Source organism: Cardiocondyla obscurior, linkage group LG18 (genome assembly GCF_019399895.1).
Source record: "Cardiocondyla obscurior isolate alpha-2009 linkage group LG18, Cobs3.1, whole genome shotgun sequence".
NCBI classification, from domain to species: Eukaryota; Metazoa; Arthropoda; class Insecta; order Hymenoptera; family Formicidae; genus Cardiocondyla; species Cardiocondyla obscurior.
In genome coordinates this window covers 3246454-3260545 of record NC_091881.1, presented here as the reverse complement: position 1 = coordinate 3260545, position 14092 = coordinate 3246454, and the positions used below count along the sequence as shown (strand labels likewise).

Here is a 14092-nt window from a genome sequence, read left to right as displayed (position 1 = left end):
CCGAGCAGATGCGAAAATGTGAATGCACGGCTGCGCGTTTACTCAATTTCAGGATTAACGAGAATGGAAAAAAAAAAATCCAAGCTCTACACGAAAGAATATAATATGCATAATTGAAATGTTGATGTGTTTTATATTCTTCAAAATAGTGTATAATGAATTCTAGACTATTTTATTTATCTTCAGAGATCGGTGGTATAGTTACCTTAATTAAATTAAATGAATACTTTGAAATAAATTTTTTTTGATCGCACAATTTTCATTAATAGAAAACAGATTCCGCAGTAACAAGTAGATGCCTATTCTAAGCCTTTTTTCGTCGCCTTTCACCCTTATCGCAGTCGTAATCAACTTCGCGTTAAGGATACCTCAAAGATACACTTGTCTTAAAACAAAGCTCTTTATTTGTGTATCGTATGATTTATTTAACGAGCTAAGCGCCAGCACGCGACTTCGAATGTATCTTCATATAGAGTGTTCATAAAATTTTCGGGCTCGTATAATTTACCTCCAACGTGTTGACTTTATTTTTCTTGAATAAGCAAACACTTTTATTTTACTATTATTTTAATATTTTATTGTATAAAACAAGTATTTATAATTTTATTATTAAGTTTGATTCAAGTTAATTAAAACGTCGACTTTCTTTATTTATTTTGTAACTTTCAAGCTTTATATAATTAATTAGAATTTTAATCCTCGATATTAAATAGCAAATGAAAAACGTTAATAAAATTTTTATTAAGAAAAGATGGAAACAAAGAAAATTGAGAAAAAAAATTAAGACTCAATTATTTTTCTGAGGGTTAAGATTTTCTCTTTTAAGAACACCCTGTATATATATGTACGTGTTTCTCATCGCGTGTAGGCTTGATTCTCATTCTACGGTCATCCATCTTTCTTGGGTCCACTCTAGAGTGAGTGACGAAGGATGGAAGACAAGGGTGATATTCTCGCGCAGGAAGAGGGTGAAAGAAGGAAGTGCGTGCTTTGGTTTCGTGAGACCGATCGCTCGCTCTGAGGGTCTTCATTAACGCCTTAATTAGTACCGAACACCAAGACAATTCTCGGGCGAGCGAAATCAGGTTTCGAGCGCGTATTTCAAGGACCGTCTTACTCATTAAGCTCGTCGCATTAATCGCACGATCGCCTGTCATTATCTCGGTGCCGCCGTACGATCCCTTATCATATTCACCATCAGATTAAGTGCGAGTAACTAGCCGAATGATACGTCAAGGTCCGATCACTTGTATTAACAAGTCGAACGTTCGCCGTGAACGTAGTACAAAATTACCGAGAATGCTAAAGCTCGCTTAAATGAAATCCGCCCTTTAACTTTTCCATCTCAATGGAACGCTCCCTCATTAATTTGTTTAATTCTAGAATTTCAAACTTTTGGATCTCTCTAGATTACACGTTGCACGAACTAAAAGACTCTCGCGTTATAATATTCCAACATTCTGTAATTTAGGGTAGTAAAATTTGCAAAGGGCGTGCGTGTGCACGCAGCACGTATGCACCGCGAGTCCGCTGACGAATTCTGAATGTCGCTGATTTTTGCAACTTCGCAATTAGTCCCGAGAGCGCACGCGATTCTCTCCAATTTGAGAAAAATTCGTGCGCATTTTTTTTTTTATTCTATCTATTTTCTTTTTCAACTTCGAAACTTTGTGCAAGTGCAAAAGGTGTGCGCGTGTGGTGGACGTAAATTTAATAATCGCATCGTTGTACTAAAACGGGACGATGATCGGATTAAAACATTACGCGAGCTTCGTTTCGCCGCGTTTTACATATTTCTCCGCGTTTTACAAAAAAAAAAAAAAAAAAAAAAAACAGGATAAAAAACACTGCTGACTTCATATTAACGGAGGGAGGATCGTTGTTTATTCATGCCCAGCATTTCATAAATTTCGTGTCACACGCCAGCCAGCGCGTAATCGCATGAAAAATTCAAAAACGCTTTGGCCGCGTTGAAATTCTCATCCGAATTATAAGTAATTTGCGATCAAATCAATTACATTTTTCACCCTTCGCCCGTCGCTCAACTCAGACTGCCGCCACGAGCTCACTAGAACGTTTTAAATCGATGAAAGCCTCCACAACGAATACTACGTGACAAAGGCTATTCAACGTGTTTCGCAATATATCCGGCGCAGATAATAATCCGTCTAATGAAAGCGTTACACGCTACACGCGAAAACACACGATGCTGTCCACGGAGAGATTGCATCAGACTCGAGTTTCTGTCTATAATTCTGTTTGCGCGCAGCAAGGTTTAAATAGATCATTAAAAAATTTTTCTTTAATGTAAATAACTGTGTCCATAGAACACATTTCCCGCGACGATGTTACAATGTATGCAAGAGATGATAAAAAATGTATGAAGAGTTATACAAGACTGGGAAATAGTAGGTCAAACATTTAAATGGCAAAATATCTACATAAAATAACGTAACAATTTTTTACTGAGAAAAAGATAAAAAGCTTGCATAATATATAGAACTAGCTTTTTTTTTTAATTACGTAAACTGCAAAATAATACCTACTTGATGAATTCATAACAATTAGTCAATTATTAAAAAATTACATTATTCGATTTAATCATTACAAGATTATGTCGCTCAATTTATTCATACTGTTATAAAAAAAATAATAATATTATTGCTAACTTGCTACAAAATAAATTTCTTCGGAATACAAGCAATATCAAAAAAGGACATGGATATATACGATTTTTAAATTGAGAACGTCGAATAGAAAATCCTCAGAGCGGAATCCTGTCTTCGGAACTCTTATACGTGCGATATTGAAAAATTCAACCACTATGATACATTTGCATCAATCCGCCTATTCTCAGGAAGATCCCTCTGATGGCAAAACGATCGGTCGAAAGAAGGAGATGCGGGAGTGACATGAGAAAAATGTTGGTCCCTAATGCCTTTTTGGACGTTGTCAAACTCGAGAAATGAGTAAACAGTTTTTTAATTCTATCTTGTCGCACGTGGCGTCACGAAAAATCGCATTAATAACAAAAAAATTATTCGACAGATAATGTATGCAAAAGAAAAATAAAAAATAAAAAGAAAATGCAAATGTTCGAAAGAGAAAGAATTCGAAAAATGTATATAATCTGGATAACACCTTGTACAAAAAAAAAATATGCCGCTTGATATCGCGCGCCGTGGAGAGAATTGGATTGGAAATTCAATTTCGCGCATAGACGATCTTATCTTGGGCGATGAAGAAAGAGCACGCTGGGTATTCAAAATCGGTATTCGATTTCTCGTGCTATTATTAAAAGTAAATAGTCCCCGGAAACGAACCGTCCTCTCTACAGGGAGCAAACAGCGGGAAGTTGGAGTAAGGAGAAAGAAAAACAGACAAGAATCATCCTTCTCTCTGGGTGCCGCGCCGCGCCGCGCCGCTCGCAAATTCCGTCAGTTTCTAAGGGAGAAACTTTTCGCAAGGAGAAGGTCGGAGCGTCTAATAGGGAAACACGAGAAACATCGCGGATGAATACTGTCCGCCGCATTTCAAAGAACGAATATCGATTTATCGTCGGAAAGTTTCGCTCTCTCGGCCGCACCATGACTCAGGCTGTTGTTTGACTTTCAGAAAGAAAGACGCAATGGGATATGTTTCCCCCTTTCGAACCGATTGTAACTTCCCTCACGGATCGCTGACGCGACAAACTTTCGATAAAACAACGGACGGATATCGCGTAATGCCCGAAGTTGCCGGAAGTTACCCCAAGAGATGTCTCACGTTGTATCGTGGATAGAATAATACTAAAGATTTGCTTTAAAAGAAACGTTTACGTAAACGCTATTTTCTTCGAGCTGTGATATTCCGATATTTTATAGCCGCTATTTCATTCATCGCAACTTGTGCTTTCCTTAAAAACCTCACGCGATAAGCTTAAAAAACGTTTGCAATTTTTTTTTTTCTTTTTTATTGTTTTTCTTTTTTTATAGTTTGCATCCGACACTTTTCGATTCATTAAGCTAGCTGCCTGTGACATGATTCGGATATGTCGTTGCGCCGCTCGTATCAGAAACACGGGCAAAGTTTGATAGTAGAAGCTCTAGGCATAACAAAACGACGTGTCGTCCCATTCGCTGTCGACAAAGCTATCGACCTCCGTGCTCACAACTTGGAGCGTCACGTGCGAGCCGTGAAATTATGCCGTGCCGCACATCATCCGTGACGATACGGACGTTCGCATAATCGAACGAGAGAGCCCGCCCGCGCCGTGCTTGCGTCGCTCACCCCCGCGGATCCCACCCATCCGTCCCGACGGACGCACCCGGCAGCGCGTAAAGCAATGCCAGTTCGAATGCAAATCTTCGTCCATTTTGCATTTTGTCGTTCGTCCGGCCGATGTGACGCGGCGAGGATCAGCGCCTGCTGGTGCAAGAGAGCGTTACACCGCGATTACACTGCGACCTCCACCGCCCCCGTTCAAGTGCATTCACAGTTCACGAGATTATTTCGGTCTATGTTAACATTACCCGCGAAACTAGCTGACAGGGATTCCCGATCTTCGCGCCTGTATCTTTTTCACGAAAAATACTCGTTTCCGTAACTACTTATGCCATTTGTTCGTTAACACGCGATGAATTTTGGCGGCTCGGTTAAATACTAACACCGTATATATCAATAAACTCCACTGGTCTCGGTATTACAATTTGCGAAGTTATTATGATCTACATCTACCGTTATTCGTTAAATTATTTAACAACGGCATTATAAATTCCTACCTAAGCCGAGAACCATTGGAAAATATATCGGGCATTATTGTTTAGTGAATAATCGCTAATACAATACGATAAATTCTGGTACTCCACAATTTGTGAAATTACTCTCGCAGTCATCAGCGCTCTGAAATTATGCTATCTAATAATAGAAACTCGAATCCACACTTAGGTCTCATTGTCAGTGCACTATTGCTAAATAAGCTTGAACCATTATTAATGACTATTGCAAGCATATTAATATAACAACATACCAATCGACGTGTGAATTTCTGACTTTAAATCAATATCTAACTCATTAGTAATTACGAACTATGCTGCATTATTTTATCGCGCGAGTCCAAAACCGAAATTAAGATTTTTCATAAAAACAAATGCAATATTCAAGATTTACCAAGATAAAAATTTTCAGTTTTCTTTGTCTCATAGTTCAGTGAACTTTGCCTACGATGTTTAAAAAAAAAAAAAAATACTTGGTACATTAGTCACTAACGCAACAAAAATTTTGTAAAGGTCTCCGAAACTCGGCCGCTACTCGTCGCGAAAGACGATGGTTCCGCATGAAATCGGCGTACGGCCGCAAATAATTTACAAGCGACAGACTGTCCGGCGTATAATTGCGCTATGCGAAAATTAAATAGCACGAAGCCGGCGACGCAGAGTAAATTCGAGCACTCCCGCATATCTGATACGAAATATGAAGCGCCGGACAATCGACCCCGACGGCCGAGTGCGATGTAAATCTTGGTTCATTTTATATTATGTCACCAGCCGTGAGAGGCGAGGTTGCTCGCAAAATACGGTGGAGCGGTAACGCCGGGACCGCGATTACGCGAGTAGAATCGGCCTCGCGCGCGTTTTACTTTTACGAGCGCGCGTGAAAATCTGCCTTCTGCGCGCGTATGCAATTCTGTGTGCACGCGCGGCGCATAAATATGTTAAGTAATGGATATAGACAATTCGGGTATGTGCGCGATACCTTTTATTTCCTCGCGTTATATGCACTTTGTGTGAAAATAAATTGTTCGGTAAATGTGTATTATATGAATGCAAAATGTGAAATACGAAAATCACGGGGCGCGCTTTAATGAATTTTGAATTAAACGGCCCGGCTGCCGTGGCCGTTCAATGTGCTAAAATAATAACAGCGACCCCTCGCAAGAATAGAACATAGAGATACAATAAAAGAACGGACGAGAAAAAAAGAAAACAATTCGAGAAAAAAAAAAAAAAACAAAAGAAATTAGTAAAAAGAAATAATATATCAGAGTATTACAGGGATTTTTAAGAACGTGCTTCTGAGTTAAAAAGCCGAGATTAATCTTCAAGTATTAAGTACTATACTTCGCTATGAGTTTCTATGCAGACTCGAGATTCTTGACAAATTCGAATTAAATGATGCCATTCAACGTGAAGAGAACTGTAACGTTCGCCCGTACAATGCAGAAGTGGAAGAGAAAGAAATCGGAAAAACGTACATATATTACGAAAGATAAGAAAAGAATTAGCGAACTGAAATAATCCAAGAGTGTTACAGCGTGCTCTTGTACGTGCTTCTCAGTTGAAAGGCCGAAACTAATTTCCCGATTGTGAGGCATTCCTAAAACGTTCTGATACGAATAAATATTTATCCGACGATGCTATTCATCACAATGTAGTGTTGCACGCGTGTATTCTGGCAAATTGCTCGCCTAGTGCACTCCACTTAGCAAAACCGTCAAAGGGTTGGTTCATACAACAATGTACGACTATCACACAGCCCGAATATGAACAACGGCGGCAAAGTGAAAGAGAGAGCGAAAACGATGATAGATCCGGTCATGGAACAAAAGGAATGAATTAAAGCGCGCGCACGCGTGTATGATGGAAGGTCACCAAATTAAAATGCATGAGGAGAGAAATATCGTTCACAACCGGCGTACACCGTGACAGAATTAACGATATCCGCCGATTACAAAGTTTTAACGCTAAACGAAGCGTATCTCGCGACGCCGAGAGGCATCGAAAAATCCATAACTTTTAAACGTTCATATTTTTTAAGGTTTAAAGTCACTGCCGAAAGTAACGCTGTCCGACGAGATTTTTTTTAATTCTACACTGCAAGTTTCTTTTACATTACAGTAAAATAATACAATTAAAAAGTCTTTTTCTTTTTAAATCTTTATAAGAAAATATTTGAAATTTATTTGCAAGAAATTTATTAAAAAAAAAATTTTTTTAAGTGATTATCTCTTAATGCATAATTATTTGAAAATTATATCGTGAATTAATATATGATGCAAAATAGCTTTCGAGAAAAACGTAATCTTTTCGTAAATTTTAAAGCGAACGCTAGCGTTAAATCTCAATAATATATGGCAAACATTCGCCAACAATTTAATATATTCACGAACACTAATCGCTCGAGTTACACATAATATAGAGAAGTTATACATAAACCACAAATCTCCCCTTACGCAGTAATCGCAGTACTAATGCAGCCCCCTATGAAGCTTAGGCTATTAAATCTATATCAGCTGTTTCACCAAGCCCTATTTCTCGTTAGCGCAAGATAGACTTTCATACTCGATGCATGCGGTGGAATGGAATACCTCATATTCCAAAACATGTAATACGCATATATGCGTATAAAGACTTATTAACACCAACGGCATAGACGCATACAAGAGAAAACTCTTAAAAACGTCAAAGAAATGGGTTGCCTCTATTTTTTTATAAAGCAAACATTTATGAGCGATAAATAATTATTTTTTTCATCGTACAAAATAGATTTTCTGCTGGAAAAAATTTACGCGGTTTAAATCTCGCGAATAAGTCCTATCATTTTAACATCAACTATTGCTTTAATGATTAGTCGGTAACTTTATCCTAATAAATCTGGATTTAATCTGGTGTTTCGTGAAATTGAATATCCGTTCTATTCCAGGGTATTGATATTATTCTAACGTGTGTATAAGAGAGAGAGAGAGAGATATTGATCTACAAATAGATATCGTTTCATTGATTGTACAATCTCCAGACCTCCGAACATCTCGAGCGGAACATCTCCGAGCATCTCCGAACAGACAATACTATTACGAATGCAATTCGACATATTCAGATAAGAACATTCACGTTCACGTAATAAGACAGAAGTATCATTGACGATCGTGTTAATCAGAGCAAGTTCTCCGAATAATTAATCAATTAAAACAAATTAATAACCAGATTACAAGATAATACAAAAAAAAAACAGAAATATAATAAAATTCCAAAGTAATTGTTTGTCGTAAGAGATTTCGGAAAATCACTCCGCGCAAGCAAATTTTAAATTATAAATTAATTTTTAAATTTAATAATATAATGTATATACGTATTCCAACTTAAGAAAGTTAAAAACCGGACGCAATTTCGATCGAGATCTTGGTATAAATCCAATCGAAGCTCATTGTGTGCCTACGGGATTAAGCCACATCTATTTCGCGCGAGTATTACACGTGAACGGTTATACCGATAACGCGGTTTACGCCACTCGGTAATCAGTGCGCCAACGCCACCAGCATCGCGAGCCCCTGGATCGACTCCGCCTTTTCAATTCGCAATGCGGCCCATTGCACACGCGGGAAAACCCTACCAATCTACCCTGTGCCGACCTAATACACGACAAGGCTTCTCGCACGACCTCGGCGCGAGCGGCGTTGTGTACGGCGAGTTTCGATCCGAAGCGCGATGCGCTTTATGGCTCCTCATTAAAGGTCCTCGCAACCGAGATGGAATAAGGGCGTATGTCCTTCGAGCAAATGGACCAAGCGCGGAGGATGAAGGACCACGGACGAGAAGACGGCGAACGTATGTGTATGCACATGCAAGATACACGGGTGCAGGATTTCCCGTTGGCTGGCTTGGCTTGGCTTGGCTTGGCTTGACTGGCTGATGTACACGATGTTTACACGAGCGGCTGCCCACCCGGCGCTGCTTTCGGCAGCTATGAATTCGCATTACGGCGGCGCCCGACGCATTAAACTATAACGACTGCTAGGACATTCGGAAGACCGGGTGTCTGCCTAAGCGACAGATTATGACCGCGATGTATTGCGTTAACAATAGCTTTACGGACATAGAGCCATATAGCACGGTAACGATCGCTTTTAAAGTGTCACCGGCTGAAGAATTATTTCGGCATTAAGACATCTCGAGAATTGTCCGAACGACGATCGCGACTAAAAATATATACGCGCGGTGATCTCATTGTGCATTTAATGAGTACACTTAGCGGAAAATTATTATAAAATTATGACTGGTATTTTTTCTCAGATAAAATTTGTTGAGCCTAGTTGACGTCATTTTATTATTTTTTTTTAATTAAATTTAAACTAACTCGAAACAGCAGCAGGATTGAAATCGCCACTGGCCTCGATAAACTATTTGCAAACGTGTACGAGTATAGAATAAATAAAATTAGGTTCACAACTGCGTTGAAGTTTCCTTAATAAATAATTGAGACGAGTGGAATAAGATTTTTCCGAAGTAGATGGAATTAGGGCGGTGGCAACATTAATTCAAAAACTGAGGGATCAAACTTCTATCATTTTCACCGTGGAAAAAGATTTTTCCTCTGAGAAATCTTAATGATTTCCGAGAAATAAAACAAACTGCAGTAGCGACGACGCTTCTATGCTGTCGCGTGGAATCAATAGAGGGAAACAAGTGTAAAGAGTATTTTAACATTTTTTTTTTTGAGAACACCCAGAAGTAACTGAATAAAAAGGTTAATAGCACTCGGCGCGTACAAGTCATTCGTGGTATTAAAAAATCTCTGAAATACGGGTACGCGCGGAAGTACTTCCGTTCTCCGGGCGCGACAACCGAGACAATAGCCTTCCTCACTCCTTTCCTACCCTCTTTATGTAGCACCAACAAAAGACTCTCGATATGCGACCTCGTGTGCTCTCACAATGCCCTCCGTGTCATCCGTAGTCTCCATACGTTCCGAAGGTACACGCCAGAGAAACGCTCCGCGAAAAAAAAAGAAAAAAAATAATAAAAAAAAGGAGGAAGATATGACTGCCAAGCACGATAATTAATAACCGCTCCTCCTTCTCCAAAGACGCATCGTACTTTATTATTTCGCGTGTACAGCGCGATTCTCCGAGATCGATTCGGACTTGATGAATTCTCAAGAGAGAACACGGAATGAGGAAGGTCGATAAATCGTGTATAGGGAACGCGCGCGTGCATCCGTGCAAGCTGAATCACTCGAAACGATCTAAACGAGATTCCTAGCTCCACTTTCCAATTTTGTCCCCCCCCCCCTTTCCCACCGACTTGAAGGAGTCTTTTCGCAGATCCTGCGAGATAGATACGGCCGAATGGATAAGGTACGAAGGTTTCACCTGGTGGAAGCGAAAAGGTGTACTCAGGGGATGGTATCGCGAAGGAAAGGCCAAGGGAAGGAATCGCCACGGGGAGAGGGCACGATTCGTCGACGCGTACGTGGCGAGGAAGCGCAATTTTCAAATCTAACCGCGTGCAGGCATCGATCTCGCGTTTCTCACCCGCCTGAGACACGGTCCAAGAGCGCGCCCAGTTGACGAATTTACCCCGTGAGAGGACCCAGCTGAAGCCACGGTCGGTCGGGCTCCGGTCCGCGCGGGGGAGCAGAGTGGCTCGGTCGGTCCCGGTAATACGATAGAGTTAGGTAACTAGCTGCGTTATACCTTGGCAAACCCATTATATCGCACTGGGAATCCTTTGGGAAATAGTCTATAGCGCTACCGGTTCAGGCTTCGATCAACCGTGAAATGTAGTCCGATACGTATTACCGGGTGCAGTACCCAATACGTTCTGCCGGCATCTGGTATAGTGCACCACCACTGCGGACCACGTTACCTTCCGGCGCGGAGAATTACCGAGCCTACTATGCGCTTAAGATTCCGCCTTCGCATGGAATTGCGGCAATTTCTCTCTCGTTCAGCCTGAGCGCGAGCTCGTGTAGTTTGTCGTTCCTAAACATGCGACACGCTAACATATTAACCCTCGGCTGCTAGTGGTCGCGTTCGCGTAACATAACACACTTCACCCTCAACACGACCCCGATACGCAAATGACGTCATAATCAATGGTAATTCCGCTGTTTTTAAAGTCTCTGATTCACCCTTGCAAAATTAACTTTGTCTTGAAAAACGAATTGCAAGAAATCTAAACGTGTGGTATTATTTTATTAATATCATGAAAAAAAAAAATAAAGATAAACGACATTAAAAATTTAAATAAATTAATTTAGTGTTAAAAATATTTATTGATTATCTACTTGTAATACTTTTCAAGAAAGTCGTAAATTTAAAACTAATTTACGAAAATCGTTACTATACCGTAATTACATTATATTGCAACAGCAGATTGAAAAGCAATGTCATTTTACTGTTCGCTTTACGTAACGAGTAAAATAAATCACAGCGAATAAAAAGAAAAGAGACGCTATTTCCGAAAAATCGTTCCGTTAATTCTTGCAATCGATTATATGCAAATAAACGAATATTGACGATAGAAGCGTACAGGCGGCTACATCTCCATGTTTCGGCCAGCTTTGGCGATGGAACTTTTATATAAAAAAAAAAAAAAAACGGCGCGAATGAGCGCTCGACAATATTTGATTAGATTTTACAAACAAACGCACTCGGACGAACGTGCGACGTACACGTGTAATGAATTTACATCGCGCCCCGACGCGATTGCCTCTTTTATTCATCGGAGAGTGTGCGCTTGTTCTCCACTGCCCTCATCCGCGAAACGATCATGAATTCAATGGTTTCCGATAACAGCAGAGTGGTGTCAAGAGGGAAGCGAATGTAAAACAAAAAAAAAAGAAATGGCCGCGTATCGAGAGTAATTTACATACGGGAAGAACGGTTCCAAAGGTAACGCGCTTTGTCGTTGCCGGAAAATAAATATTCGCCACTCGGCAATCTTTCCCAATGCACACGCAACGTGATCGTCGTTGCGCATCTATCCGTGTATCTTTTGAAATCAACAGGCTCGATAAATTTCTTAAAGTCGTCGACAACGTCGGGCATTGAATAAAACGCGAGGTATTATTGATGTCTCGCGCAGAAAAGTTTCTGACGTGCGCGTCATTATTTTAAGTCGTCAACGCGCCTGAACCATGCCTGAAAGAAGTATTTTTATATTCTGATATCGCCGATAAATATCGACATCGGAACGTCTACCTATGTTCGATTTGAATCTATAAACTCGTCTTGTCGGAAGTCTAACAACAGCGGAAATTATTTTCATTTTTCTTGCAATAATACTTATTCAAATGTCTTATTTAAATCAATAACATACTGATTTGAAACAAAGTCAAAAGCAATAAATTTCAAGTGAATTCATTTAAAAAAAAAAAAACTTTGTAAATTTTCCCACTAAAATTGAAATAGAAAAGATTATTACCGCGTCTAAATTTTTTTTTAACGCAAAACATGTAGCACGTCTTACTGCTTTTCCGTTGCGTAATGCTCCTAAGTGCGACTCTTGGCACGATCCTTCCATTTTCGGGCTAAACACATGAATTCTAACGCGATAAAGCTAGGTCAGATCACAAATTCACGATACGACACTAATAGTGGTCAAGCCGACTCCAGCGGCACAATACCGATATTGGCCCGCTATTATCCACAAGTTTATTGAATGTTAAAGTTCTATGGAGAATTCTCCATTTCGCGTTCGCCTAGCGATATTTCGCCGTCAGTAAGTACGTCGTTGCTACGTAGCCAGTAATTGGCACGTCAGGACAATGCGGCGTATCAGCGAAATTCCGCCGCAGCGTTCATTTAATCAGAAACTACAACAGTACCTATCGAATTCCTTGCTGTTTAACGAATCAAACGTCGAGGATACCTTCAAGTCGTGCTTGTAGCAAAATTGATTTAATAATAATAGTCCTGTCGGGGAATATCACGAATAATCGAATAGCTTTACTCGAGAGATCACTCAACCATTACGTATTAATAGCAGTTACGACAATTTTGGTATTTTAATACCAGAGTACCAGGCATTTTCTATATTGTATTCTCTCGTTAAAAATACACGAATTAAATTATACCTAAGAACAAATTTATTTTGATAAAATTATATAAAATTAAAATATTTCTTTAATCGTATTCTTAGTGGTTCAGAATAACTCTGTCTATAAGAGACATTTAATCATCATAATTATAAAAATAATCAATTTTAATTCTTTTCTTTCTTTTTTTTTTTTTTGTTCTTTATATTTACTAATAGTCTTGTCACGGATTATCAAGAATAAGCGAATAACTCTCCTCGAAACTAACGATCGTTAAATGCATGTGTTATTGAGGTCGTGCACCTTTCAGCGTAACCGTATAAGGGCCCTACACGCGTTAGACAAGATAGGTGCAAGTGAAATGATTCACGGGTTACAGGAATAGAACTGTGACCGTTTCCCCTCTCGTTCTTCTTCAGGGTCGGTGAAGAGCCTTGAAGAGCCCGAGGGGTCGGCAGTCGTTGTAGTACGAGGCTGAGAAGTTCAAGCTCTCACAAGCGCATAAATTTCATCGATTCAATTAAAAATCATATATATTGAAATGTGATTTCTTTAATAGTAATAATTGATCGTTTTAATTTGAGGAAAGTGTGCAGAAACCGCTTCGCACTGTATATACCGTATCAAAATAATCGTAGAGATTCACATTGTAATCGATAAGAAATTAATGCGACAAATCAAACAAAGAGAATACATCTATGTGTGCAAATAACGACTACTATACACGAAAGGGTTAATCTTGATATTTCAGTTATTGTTTCAAATTTACAAAAGCAATATATAGATTATATGAAATGCTTAATGGAAATCTACTATCTTTATCTGCTGGCACTCAAGATTTGGATAAATTCTCTTCGTTCGCCGAGGACGTTACGCTCGCCCGCTTCTAGCGCATCTAGCGGCACTGTCAAGGTAAATCGATATATTTCTACAATTTATTCTAATTATTACCGCAATATTGGGAATATTAATTCAAAAAAGAATTGCATTAAAAAATTATTTTGCGAGTTTTCGTTTAAAATAAATCGCGCGAAAAGAAAATTAATAAATAAATCAGCTCTTTATAATCACGGATACTTGAAACGATGCAATTTTCTGACGACTATTTTATAGCATTTTAGAATTATCATTGTAATTTATCGAACGATCCCGTGCTCACCGAGCGTAGTATTTTATAAATGTTTTACGGCGAATCTAGACATTGATTTGCGATCTGTACCTCGAGTGCGCGAATTACCTCGAAAACGAAATGCGAGTGACTGTCAATGGACTAACGCGCGCTAACAATAAACAAGCC

The 14092-nt window shown here is 39.4% G+C and overlaps 1 protein-coding gene and 1 long non-coding RNA gene across 3 annotated transcripts in view; one reads left to right on the top strand and one right to left on the bottom strand.

Annotated features, from left to right (window-relative positions):
* Positions 1-14092, bottom strand: part of LOC139109664 (uncharacterized) — a 51563-nt gene that overhangs the window by 2461 nt on the left and 35010 nt on the right. The gene's annotated exons all lie outside the window — the stretch shown is intronic.
* Positions 1-14092, top strand: part of Vn (membrane-bound neuregulin protein vein) — a 277589-nt gene that overhangs the window by 252370 nt on the left and 11127 nt on the right. The window contains exon 7 of the transcript XR_011546866.1: positions 13633-13707. The gene's annotated coding sequence lies outside the window, so the exon portion shown is untranslated. The remainder of the gene's footprint in view (positions 1-13632; positions 13708-14092) is intronic.